At 42.5% G+C, this 12,242-nt stretch overlaps 1 protein-coding gene across 1 annotated transcript in view; it reads left to right on the top strand.

Moving 5' to 3' along the window:
* The window catches only part of GALNT17 (polypeptide N-acetylgalactosaminyltransferase 17), a 1,750,844-nt gene that overhangs the window by 1,467,615 nt on the left and 270,987 nt on the right, over positions 1–12,242 (top strand). The window lies entirely within an intron of this gene.

The raw sequence follows: 12,242 nt of genomic DNA on the forward strand, positions 1-12,242 counted from the left end.
ATCTAGGGCCGCGTATCCTTGCAGGGACATGTAGAACTCTGATTGGCTGCCAACACTTTAACTAGGAAGTGTTGTCAGCCATCTTGGGACTTGGCTTCAGCCTAGTCCCACAAAAAAGTGAAAAAATAAGAAAAGGGGCCAGGGTAGGGACACTCTGACCCCTTCACTCTGGTGCTGGGGACCCAGAGGGACCCCAGCAGGGCTTAAAAACACTTTTTAAAATGTTTTTGCAGAGAATTTGTGATGACGTAGCAAATTCACAGCAAACATTTTTAAAAAAAATCATGGGCTCACTTCCTTGTTTTTATGAAGACCTGGGTGGCCCAGGTCCCGGGTACATATGAAATTGAAGAAGGGGGCTCACAGGGCCCCCCTCCTAGGGCACTTTTATGCCCAGGGGACCACCACCTCCCCAGGGTTTCTAATTATTATGTGGGTGGGCCTGCTGGGCCTGCCCAGGCCCCGGGGACTGCCAACTCCCTGGTGTTTGAATCACAATGAGTGCAGAGGGGGCTGTGGGGCCCGTGCAGTTCCAGGGACCACCCCCTCCCTGGGCCGTAAATCCTAATGAGCCCAGGGAGCAAGCGTGGCCCCAACACAGCCCAGAGGACCGCCACCTCCCTGAGGCTTAAATCTTAATGAGTGTGGGGGTCTGCGTGCCCCCCCTGCAGCCCAGGGGACCAGCACCTCCCCAGGGCTATTTCACATTGGATGGGGCCCCACCTCTAGGAGCCAATGTTGGCCCTGGGGAATGCCACCCCCCAGGGCCGGCTCCTGTTTTGTCCCGGGGTGCCCACCCCCAGGGCATAGCTGTTTGCTATTGCTTGGTGGGAGCTGACAGCTCCCACCAAGCAATGGCAAACAAACTCTGCTTTCTACAATCGGGAGCTGTCAAACAGCTCCTGCTTTCATAAAGCAGAGTTTTCATCTGTTTTCCTGCAGGCAAATATGTAAGCAGGGAGCTATTATTTCAAGCATCTCCCTGCTTGCTGGAGCAGTGCGGCCTCCTGCAGGAGCTGGGAACCATCTAGGACCGGGAGGCCTTGAGGCCCCCAGCCTCCCCGGTCCTGTAGCTGTAAAACACATTTTTTAAAACAAAATTACTCCTGGCCTATTGGTAAAGCTATTGGCCTGTCACTCAGTAGGTTGAAGGTTCAAGTCCTGGTATCTTATGCAGTGTGTTGGTGAATTTACAAGTGTTTTAAATGTTAAATATTCTTAGTGATGGAATATTTGTCTTTTCACCAACAAAAGATTTGGATTGAATGTCAAAGTTATATCTCAACGCTATACCCTAAAGAGTCATCTGTGGACTAGTGGTTAATGTCTCTGACCCTCACGCTGAACGCTGAGGGTTTCAGTCTTAGTGTGTCTCTGGTCGTTTGCCCAATTTAATTTCTTTTCAACTTCAAACATTTATGGTATATACTGAAAGGGGATTTCTCTCTTTTTACTTGACAATTACATTTTTCTTTTCAATTTGTCCTGAAATATATCATTCTAGCTATATCAATAATTAAAGTTTTTTTTAAAACCCTCTCTGTTTGACCATAGGCCAGGCCTTGCAGCTAACCCCTGTTGCACATGGCCAAAGGCTTTGGGGGGTGCAGAGTTGGGTGGTTATAGGGGTTGACCTCAGGGCCTGGCCCTAGGCAAGGACCTGCAGTCAACCTTCACTGTGCACAGCCATAGGCTGTATGTGGCGGTGGTTGGATTAAGGTATAGTAATTAAAATCACATTACGTTAAAAGAAAACATAGAAATTCACTGAAAAAAACAAAGGTTTCAGGGATGTTATAGTTAGTATATAGAATTTAAAAAAAGCTTAGAAATTCACTTAAAAAAACAAAGCTTACAGGGACGGTATAGTTAGGTTCTGAATTTACTAGCTCATACCAGAGAAATTCAGCAGTTATATTTATAGTTATTTTAAGTAACTATAACTCACGCCCAAGGTAACTATAACTCGTGCCCAAGCCATGCACTGCTAATTACCCTACAAATTACAGCATTCCTGACATTTTTGATAGAAATCATTGATAATGTCACCATAACATCTGCAGTAAAATTATTGATCAGATAACTGCATGGCGGGGGCGCAAGTTATAGTTACCTCAAGGCACGCGTTACAGTTATTTGAAATAACTCTAACTATTACGGCTGAATTTCTCTGGTTTTGTGCGAGTAAGTTAAGAACCGCACTATAACGCCCCTGTAACCTTTGTTTTTTTTAAGTGAATTTCTAAGGTTTTTTAAAATTCTATATCCTAACTATAACATCACTGCAACCTTTGTTTTTTCATATATATATATATATATATGTATATATATATATATATATATATATATATATATACACTTAAAACGTACCTGTAAAACCTTTACAACAAATATGACTTTACCATTTCTGCCTTTACAACTAAATTTGTTGTAATGACATGAGTAGTAAGAGCATATTAATTTTAAAGGCGTGTGTGGTAATGGCATGCGTGGAAAAGTATCATGTGTGGTTAAGCCTGCGTGGTAATGGCATGTGAGGTTGAGCCTTCATTGTAAAGGCTGTTTCCCATGCACCTTGATTAGATTGGCTTGGCAGGTTTGTCTCAGTCCTCCGGAGGTCTTTAGCACCAAAAGGTTTAAAAGTTCTGGGTTTATCAAGATGTTAGGAGGAGTATGTTTGACACAGCCCATGGTCCGAGGACCTCAGGAACAGCACTTGTCAGTCAAGATTCACTCCAGCCTAAGCCAATAGCAGGGCCCAGGTCAGGTCTTGTTGGAACTGGTCACCTAGGCAGTTGTAGAAAAGGCTTCTTGTAGCTTGTTATGTCTTTGGAGATTGACCAGAAGGTCAGCCTTATGACCCTTGGACATTTTTTTGGCTTGAGTACAAGAGGGAGAGCAGGTCCAATTCTTCAGGGCTCTTCTCAGGTTAGTCCTCTTCTGATCTTACACAAGCCCAGATGTGTTCTGAGGAGTGTAATGGGCAGGCCAGTGTGCCCACCCCAAAGGTGTGGCCAGGGAAGTGAGCAACCCCTCCTCGGTGGTCACTTCAAAGCAGTACTGTTGGCAGCTACCTTCCCACTATGACTAGCTGGGGGAACAAAGAAAGGGTCCATGCAGGTGTCATCTGAGGTCTGTCTGTGACATGGGAGGCATGTTTAAAGGTAATTAAGGTCATGGGCACTTCCCAAATTGTCATCCTGCCTGAGAAACAGAAAAACCTCCCCACAAACACTTTCTCCTGCTTTGGGAGCAGTTTTCACACCTATTCAGGATTTAAGCACTCAGAGAGCTGCAGCTGGAGGCTAATGCTGCTTAGCCTTCAGAGGCTTCAGGCAGAAAAAAGGTAAGACTCTAAAGTACCCTTTCCTTAATGATTTTAAACATCTGACTTCACCAGTGAATTCGACATATAGGGCCTCATTACAATCCTGGTGGTCAAAGACCGCCAGGGCTGTTTTGACAATTGCACCACCAACAGGCTGGCAGTGCAATCTTGGGTTTTCCACCACGTTGGTCCCAGCGGATTTAATCCTCCAGGACAGCGCTGCTTGTAGCGCTGCCGAGGGGATTACTAGTCCCCCTCCTGCCAGCCTTTTCATGGTGGTAGGAACCGCCATGAACAGGCTGGCGCAAAGGGGAGTCACAAGGCCCCTGGGGGCCCCTGCCCTGCCCATGCCTTAGGCATGGGCAGGGCAGGGGCCCCCTGGCACAGCCCCATGAAGCTTTTTACTGTCTGCCTAGCAGACAGTGAAAAGCGCGACGGGTGCAACTGCACCCGTCGCACCGCCACAACACCGCTGGCTCCATTTGGAGCCGGCTCCCATGTTGCGGCCGTCATCCCCGCCGGCCCAGCGGGGATGTCGAAATGGCCACCGTGGGAGTGCGCCCGCATTGGCAGCCACGCGGCGGTTACAACTTGGTGGACGGCGGTTGTCACCCACCAACACCCTCCAAAGTTGTAATGAGGGCCACAATATGTAATGATATGTTGATTCTTGGACAAAGAGTCCAAGAATGGCATTTCTAGGTGTTTTCTAGCCAGAGATAGCATTATTAAATGTAATACTGCATCCCAATGTTTACTCTATAGAACAGCAAGCCTTTATACAGTGAAAATAGCTTTGGTGCTTTTCACTGTAAGGACATGCGTAACATTACATTTCTACCTGTCCTACTTTTAATTATCACACACCCTTCATTATGGACAGTGAGACCTCCATCGGAGTAACTTATTAATATTTAAAAGGAAGGTTTATTCCTGTCAAAAGAGTTTATTTTGATGGGTCAATTTGCAGTTTAAAATCTGCTTTTGTCAGGCTACAATATTAGGGCTGAAGCCATGTTTTACAATCTCACTGTAGTGGATTGCACAATAGGTCCTGCAGTCCGTCCACTAATGACATTCAATTTATAGGCAAAGGGGTACACTAAGTACCAAATATCAGGGACTTATACAGTAGTTAGGCAAAAACCCTTGCAGTATACAACACAAAAATGGCCATTCCTCCACAGGAATGCTATACAAGTGCCTTCCTATCATTTCATTCTAAAGCTAAGGATTTAAGATGTGCCCCCCATAACTAGTGAGATCTACAACGCATACTGTTCTCATGTCACTTGACAACATTCATCATTGTCTTTCCAAGCTTAGGCAATTTGTGGCAATTCGATTAGCATACATTCATGAATCGATAATGACAAATTCTTCTGCCTGAGGTCACTGAAAAGGAAATGTGAAAAAACGACCTTCAAAATATAGGTGCGCTTCTATGGCCAGTGAATATAAACCATATTACCAATGCTCTTGTATGAAGTATTGACTAGATGATGGAACAAGCACAAATTCACCATTAAACCATCTTTGTTGACTGCAAGAGGGATTAGTCTGGGGCTTTGACATAATTAAAAGCACACTGTCAACTTTTTCCTTTTCTGGTTCTCATATCAATGTTCTGCTCATTCACCTTTAAAACTTGTTTTTGGTCTTTTGCTTGCGGTTACAGCTTCATATCAGCACTGAGCCAATCACTTTACCATGATCAGCCCCAGAGAAAGTCTAGGAGCGTTTTCCACCCTCCCATCATTGAGTGTTTCACAAACAGTGATGGAGGCATGCTTGCAATAGGCCTAGCCACTGGAAATTGCTTGGGTTAGCGTTTCAAAACCATTGTTTCTTTGCCCACCATGCCACCTCAGTTTGGGCTCAGACATATGCAAATCATTCTTGATCCCGCTACAATAGGAAAGTCCAGCCCGAACTATCCATCCTTATTTAGGATAGTGTTAATGCTGTATTTTTTAGTATAAGGCAGTATGAATATGCATAGTGATTTACAAAGGCACACCTACCTACAAAGTAGTTTATAATTAGTGGTGGTCTGGAAGTTACTGGTGAACAGAAGGGTGAAATATTACAGCTCGAGTGGAGATTAAGGGTGCAGAAGGGAGGCGCTCTTGAGGTGTAATCTTGATAGTGTAGCACTGGCGGTTAATGGTTACATTTGAGTTACCTTGTATCCCCAGAAATTAAGCTCCTGCTTGCCCTCATACACTGCCTCTCTCTCCTCCTGTTAGTTGGGCGCTTCGAAGTGTGACAAGCGTCAAAATGCCCCAAGGTAGAAAAAACAGTCATTGTAAATCAGGCACATGGTTTCTTTTAAAATGGAGGTCGATTCACAAAGCAGCCATTTTGCAAAATACCGACTGACTTGCCACCTTACCAATAGTGCACCGGGCCACATGTTTTGATGTCTGCCCAAGATCATTTGAGCACACTCTCTTAACATTGAGCCACTGCGTTGACCTACACAATGTGGGGAAGCAGTTCGTTTCTCTGTCCAGGGTGAATTTGGTATGAGACCTGTCCAGAGGTCTCTGTAAAGCTGAGGCCCTAATTTGCCAGCAAATGCAAAGGCAATTGAGCGGTCAACTATTTGCAACTACATTTGTCGGAGTTTAAATAGCAGCTTCTCCAGTTATGCCTCATATTTGCTCAACCTTTTGAGTGTGGTATTTTTTGCCACATTCTGATCCCAAATAGAACGGCAAGGCACATCTACTGTAGGTGAATTGCTCTGTATTTTCATGAAAGTCTTAGTTCAAACTCTAGCTCATTGGGAGGAGATGAATCCCTCTCCATTCGACTTGTCTTAAGCTTGGCCACACAATGCATGCATCTATTATGTATTCTCGTGTGCCTATAATAGCACAGCCCACGTTACTGCTTCAGTGGTACTAAAGAAAGGAAAGAAAAGCAGCCTATAGCACAGAGTTCAAAGTCCTGTAATTACCTTATTACTGGGTGTTCTGTGCAATCAGGGGCAGCGCTGTGATGGATTCATTGTCAGGAGTCCAGGTAATTCTATAGCAATTTCGCATTTGTTGGTGAATGCCTTCGCTCTGTACTGCCGAGGTTAAGTACTCAATTTTTATACATACAGCAAAGTATTTAAATCCTTGTTTCCGAGGCAAACCATGCAACATATAAAAAGAAAAGGAGGCACAGCTGTGTTAAGACTGTAATCGTTCTATTCATGGACATCAATGTGAAACATAATCCAAACTTCCATTTGAGATCAATTAGACTTCTATTTTTCGGATGGAGTTCAGGTCACTCAAAGCGACGCGTTAGAAAATTTTAGTTCTGCCATAAATTGTGTTATTTTCTCACATTTACTTGTTGCACATAGTTACCATGTGGCAAGCCCATCTCCGGTTAATTCTTTAAACTACACTTGCAGTATTACCAAGGTCGACTTCACTTCCCCATTCCAATTTAGTGAGGTCACAAAGGGGGATATGTGAGGGTGCAGTTTACCTGCTGAGTTCACCTATTGGTAACATCTACCCCGTGCACATTCCTCCTGAATGCACCTGAGGGAACTTGCGCGGGGAACATTTGTGGAAGAGTGGTAATGATGGGTAACTCATAAAACCGGGACTGTAGACAAATATGGATTCAGTATGATCGTGTTAAATCTGATACATTTTTAATGAGGGTCATAAGGCTAAAACCGCTGTACCAAAGACAAGGGACTGTGAATAGATTATTATTGATAGTATGTGCCCGCCACCACAACATTCTGTGGATCATCATGAGAGAAGGATGCTAGCGCACCTTGTCCTTAGTAAGTAAACTTACAAGGGGACGCGTATAGGTCGATGAATCTTTTGGATAGTGTTAGAAATGGGGTCTTTGGTTGACAGTCAGGTTACCCCCTGTTCAAGCAAGGACCCTCACTCTAGTCAGGGTAAAAGAGAATCACCCTCAGCTAACCCCTGCTTACCCCCTTGGTAGCTTGGCAGAGCAGTAGGCTTAACTTCAGAGTGCTGGGTGTAAAGTATTTGTACTAACACACACAGTAACGTAATGAAAACACTACAAAATGACACAACACCAGTTTAGAAAAATAGGAAATATTTATCTAAACAAAACAAGACCAAAACGAAAAAAATCCGACATCACAAGTCAAGTTATGAATTTGTAAAGATTAAGCTTAAAAATAGCGCTTAGAAACACAAAATGCTTCGATGAGGTGTTAACACGGCATTGTGACGGAGTCATTCCCAACAAGCTGACACCAGCGGCGCTGGACACAGAGTCGCGTAGACCCCCAAATACAGTACTGTTAACGTGTACCTTTATGATAATTTATTACACATCAGGACTCGTTTTAGGCCAATTAATCTTTTGACCCAGTTGAGAGACACCTAAGGACGAGATAGCTAATCAATATGTCAATCAATACGTCAATAATGTCATCAATATTTATTACAACAATACATTTTACTTTAGTCAAAGTCATTAATCAATTCAAAACACTCACATGACCTTGTAGTCATGAATAACCACGCCAGTTTAGTAGAATTTTATGAGCTTTTTTACCTATTGCTTACAACTCTAAAAGCATGTGTGTCAATATCAGAACCAAGAAACATAATAGCATAGTCACGATATGGCAACTTTGATAAGATTTCATCAAAGCAAAAATCACGAACATCAGAACATAACACGGCGTGAACATATATCAGTCTTAGCAGAATGTCCTTAGCGTGTCAGTTCAACAAAGCATAGATTCAGTCGTTTGTCTATTTGCGTCAGTTTAGTGAACACCTGTCCTAACCACTGATTAGCATTGGCATGTTGGGCTTCATGCAAAAACGATTTAGAACACCAATTTGGAAAACATCTAACTATGGTCTCTGTCAAAAGTAAGCAGTTGGTACCTAGAAAGGAAAAGCAAACAGACAAATCACAATTGTATTGTCATAGTTACCCTCCAAAGTTTAGTTCAGCGCACAGGCTCAGTCTTCGTCTTCAGGACATCAGTCAAATCGCCATCAGTCAGGACTCAGCTCATGGGCAAAAAGGGGCACTTCCCTCATAAGGAGGCAAAGTGTAAATTGGGCAAATCTAAGGACGAGGATGGTTCTAAGCGAACCAATAAGTCACCAGACAGAGTGACAAAGTTTCTGGATAAAATCAATAGCATTCCCTAACCCACCTAAATGGCTCCCCGTGTCATGGGTTTTTATCCCTTTTTTCGTTGTACATTCCCCCAAAATTCTATTGGACATTTGTTATACCCCACTATCTTTAACCTATCAGAAAACACATTAGGTCGCCTATGTTTCACCCCATATTATTTTACAAGTCTTTGATTGGTTCTCCTATTCGATGTCTTCAGAGGTGGCACGTCCGGTATGATTTAATCTTTCTGTAATTCTTTGCACATCTTTTGGTCAGTAGCTCCATTGTCTTCACCGGTTTGAATGATCTTGTACATTTCATTAATCTACACTGTTTCATTTTGTTTTAATATCACCCTACAAGCAATGGAAAAATTGCATGGGAACGGATCTAGCATGGTTACATTCGTCTTCTAGTTTGAGGAAAAATAAAAGGTCGTGTCCTTTTGTGAGTCAGCACTCTGCAAGATAGGAGAAATACATTTAATATGAGAGCCAAGCAGCTAAGCTTCGGCTCATGCTAACTTAAGGCCTACAAGGATTTCAGCACAAATTCAATAATACAATTATTAATAATTAGTATAACTTATTCAATATAATAATACATAAAACATTTTAGTCATCATTACTAGTCCACGTATACATTGACGGCCACTCCCCGTGGTCACATTTCAGGTGCACGTTTAAGCAAAATCACTATTACAGTTTTTATATGGCATTACCACACATTAGTTCATAAACATTTCAGGTTAATATAGTTTTTATAAGCTACGCTCTCTCAGTCCCTCCTCTGATGACGTTCGTCATCACATGAACCTTTCCCTTTGACCTTTCACTTTAAATTTTTCACCTTGCGCATAATGCGCATTTTAACATCTTGTCCCTTGTGTGAACTTTCCCAAATTTCATTAAACATGTTCTCCCTTTCGCTTTCCTCATTCTTCTTGTTTCTCTTTGTCCAATTTCTTTTAATTTTATCATTAATGTTGCATGCTCCCCTTAAACCTAATAGACAAGCCAGGACAATTAGTAGACCCCCTAATATTTTTAGCAAGAACCCATTCCAAATGTTGCTAAACCAGCTCCCTACTCTGGCAATTCCTTTTCCCATTTTCTCCCACACTCCAGGTTCCTTCAATTCCTTCAAATCTGCACTATCTTTAGTTAGGTTAGTAAGCATACCTCTAATCTTTTTGTTATTGTCCGGTATATATGAGCAACAATGACGCTCGTTGAGCATCTTGCAGACTCCGCCGCTCTTTGCTAAAAGAATGTCTAAAGCAAGCTGATTTTGAAGAGTCATAGCTCTTTCCGCAGCAAGTTCAGTATCCATCAGGAGTATAGCCCCTGTGAAATTTGTCAGCATGTTATCCACAATAGTAGACAACTTTCAAATATTTATGGAGTTTAAGATAACCCCTACTGAAGGAATTATGGCTCCAAATATGTCACCAACGACAGCAGCCGATGTCTCTCGTTTTTGTCTAGCAAGTTGTAATTCAGATGTTTTAGGTATTTGCTTTAAGTCATCAATCTGGTAAATCTTTGGGAAAACTATTCCCAAATAACATGTTCCATACCATCCCTTAGGGAGACGGTAATGAGCATTAAGTCCACAAATATAATAGATCCCAGGGATCGTTGGGTCCTGTCCATTTAACATGAATGTCCATTTACTCTGAAACAAAAACACATGCCTGCATTCACTCGTTCCCACAAATAAAGTGTCATGTTCAGATTTCGGCCTATATATACAAAGACTTCCTACATGTAATGCATCTATAGCTAATTTGCCTTGTGTCTTTATTGCAGTGTAAGCATAATCATTTGCATATGTGTGTTTTTCAAACCCCTTTTCTAATCGCTCTTTCAAAGCTTTGCTTCTATCATCAGGGTGATCTAAGAAGCCTTTCTCTACGGGTGTCAATAAGCAAGTCAGATTGTTGCGGTGTGCATAGGCTATCCCAAATGTAAGTGTTGGTTCAAAGAAACCTCTAACTAATTTTATGCTATGCTCCTTAGCTAACTTGTTCAGAAACTCAATCACTGGCACAAAGGAAAACACCACACCCAAATTTGAATAAAAATATTGCACATGCTCTTGATTATAGAATCTTGTTAGTAGCAAACTACAACTTATCCCGTAGGTTAATGGAAGACTTTGATAGGTGACCCCCTCTTGTACTGATGAAGGAATCTTTGTGCACACATAACAGTTTTTCGCATCCATGGTCTCAACATACTTATTCAGCAAGCGATAGAAGACATTAGTAGAAAGTTCCCCTTTTGAGTTAGTTCCCTCATGCAAGTGTTTTGCATCCTGCTCAAACTTTTCCCACGGTGTTAATGTTGTAGTCTCGGGTTTTGAAGCATTGTTAGTCGCTTTCCTATCCAACCACGGCATTCCAACAATCACACCTACAATTATTATTGCACACACAATATCTAATATAAGACTTAACCAACCACACACTTTACCCCTTTTGTTACTCCCTCTATTATAAGCCATGTCTGTAAAGAATCAGATAGCAGACTAACTTCAAAGCAAATAATCAACTTAAGGACGATATAAAACTTTTTTTTTTTTTTTCTTTTTTTTTCTCTCTCTTGATGCAAAGTCTCTTTTCTTTCTGTGTGTATTTACAGCGTTTCACTCACTCCAGGACCCCTTTTTGTCAAATCAGGTTAGCAGCTTGTCATAATCGGGTTTCAAAGTCAATTCAGGTTATCAGTGTCACATCCGGTAGTTTATAAGTCTCTTTATTATTTTTCTAGCTTTCAGTTTTTCCTTTTCAATTTCAGTTTAACACAGTTTTTTTTCTGATTGATTTCAAGTACCGTAGTATTGGCCTGGTACTTCTCGATCAAAACAGAACGCTAAGAATTCTTGTTGCCATTCAGATGTCATTGCATATGCCCATTCAGGACCTGCGTACCTTCTATTTGCGGTTCTCTTTCTTTTCAACCTGCATTCACTTTGTAATTCTCCTTCACTCAGATCTTCTGTTCTTGTGGTATCGGTTTCTTCTGTTATTGTTTCACCTGGTACGACCTTTTCTTTCGCAGCCTGCTTCTCTGGCCAGTTATCTCCCTTATGCGTCTTTTTCCTGCTTGTCCTTTCAGGACGCTGAACAGCACCCTCCTCTTGTGCTATGGTGTTTTCTCTTGATGGACCTGCAACTGGCTCAGGGGATGCCGGTGTGCTTTGATCTCTCTCTACTATTTCCCCTTCTTCTTCTCCTTCTGGATCTGTGACAGGTTCAAGCTCTAACCCGTATCCGTCTACTTCTGGGAGAACCTCTCCTTGATTTAGTTCTCCTGCTGCCTCTACTGAGACAGGCACACTGTCACCTCTCTCAAACTCGTATACTGTTTGAGGGACTAGGCTGTTCTCAGTGGGCTTTCCTACAGTCTCAGTTTCCCCTTGGCTATTTTCTGGCCCTGAGACTTCCTTCTCTGGACTTGCTGAGTCGGGGGCTTCAAGTTCCTCTTCAGTTGGACACGTTACCTTCTTTGTGTGACTGGCATGTATCCAGTTTGGAACGCCTGCACATTTCACAGCAGTGGTTGTTGTCAGTATTACTTGATATGGCCCCTTCCAGCGTGGCTCCAAACACGACTTTCTCACGTGCTTCTTGACAACCACCCAGTCACCGGCTTGTAGATTATGACGTGGATCACTGATCGGTGGCAATGTGTTGGCTTCCACCTGGTGAGAAAAAGAGCGAACCACATCAGCCAAACCTTTGCAGTAGTCCAACACCATATCA

Source organism: Pleurodeles waltl, chromosome 3_2, assembly GCF_031143425.1.
Source record: "Pleurodeles waltl isolate 20211129_DDA chromosome 3_2, aPleWal1.hap1.20221129, whole genome shotgun sequence".
In the NCBI taxonomy this organism is placed as follows: Eukaryota; Metazoa; Chordata; class Amphibia; order Caudata; family Salamandridae; genus Pleurodeles; species Pleurodeles waltl.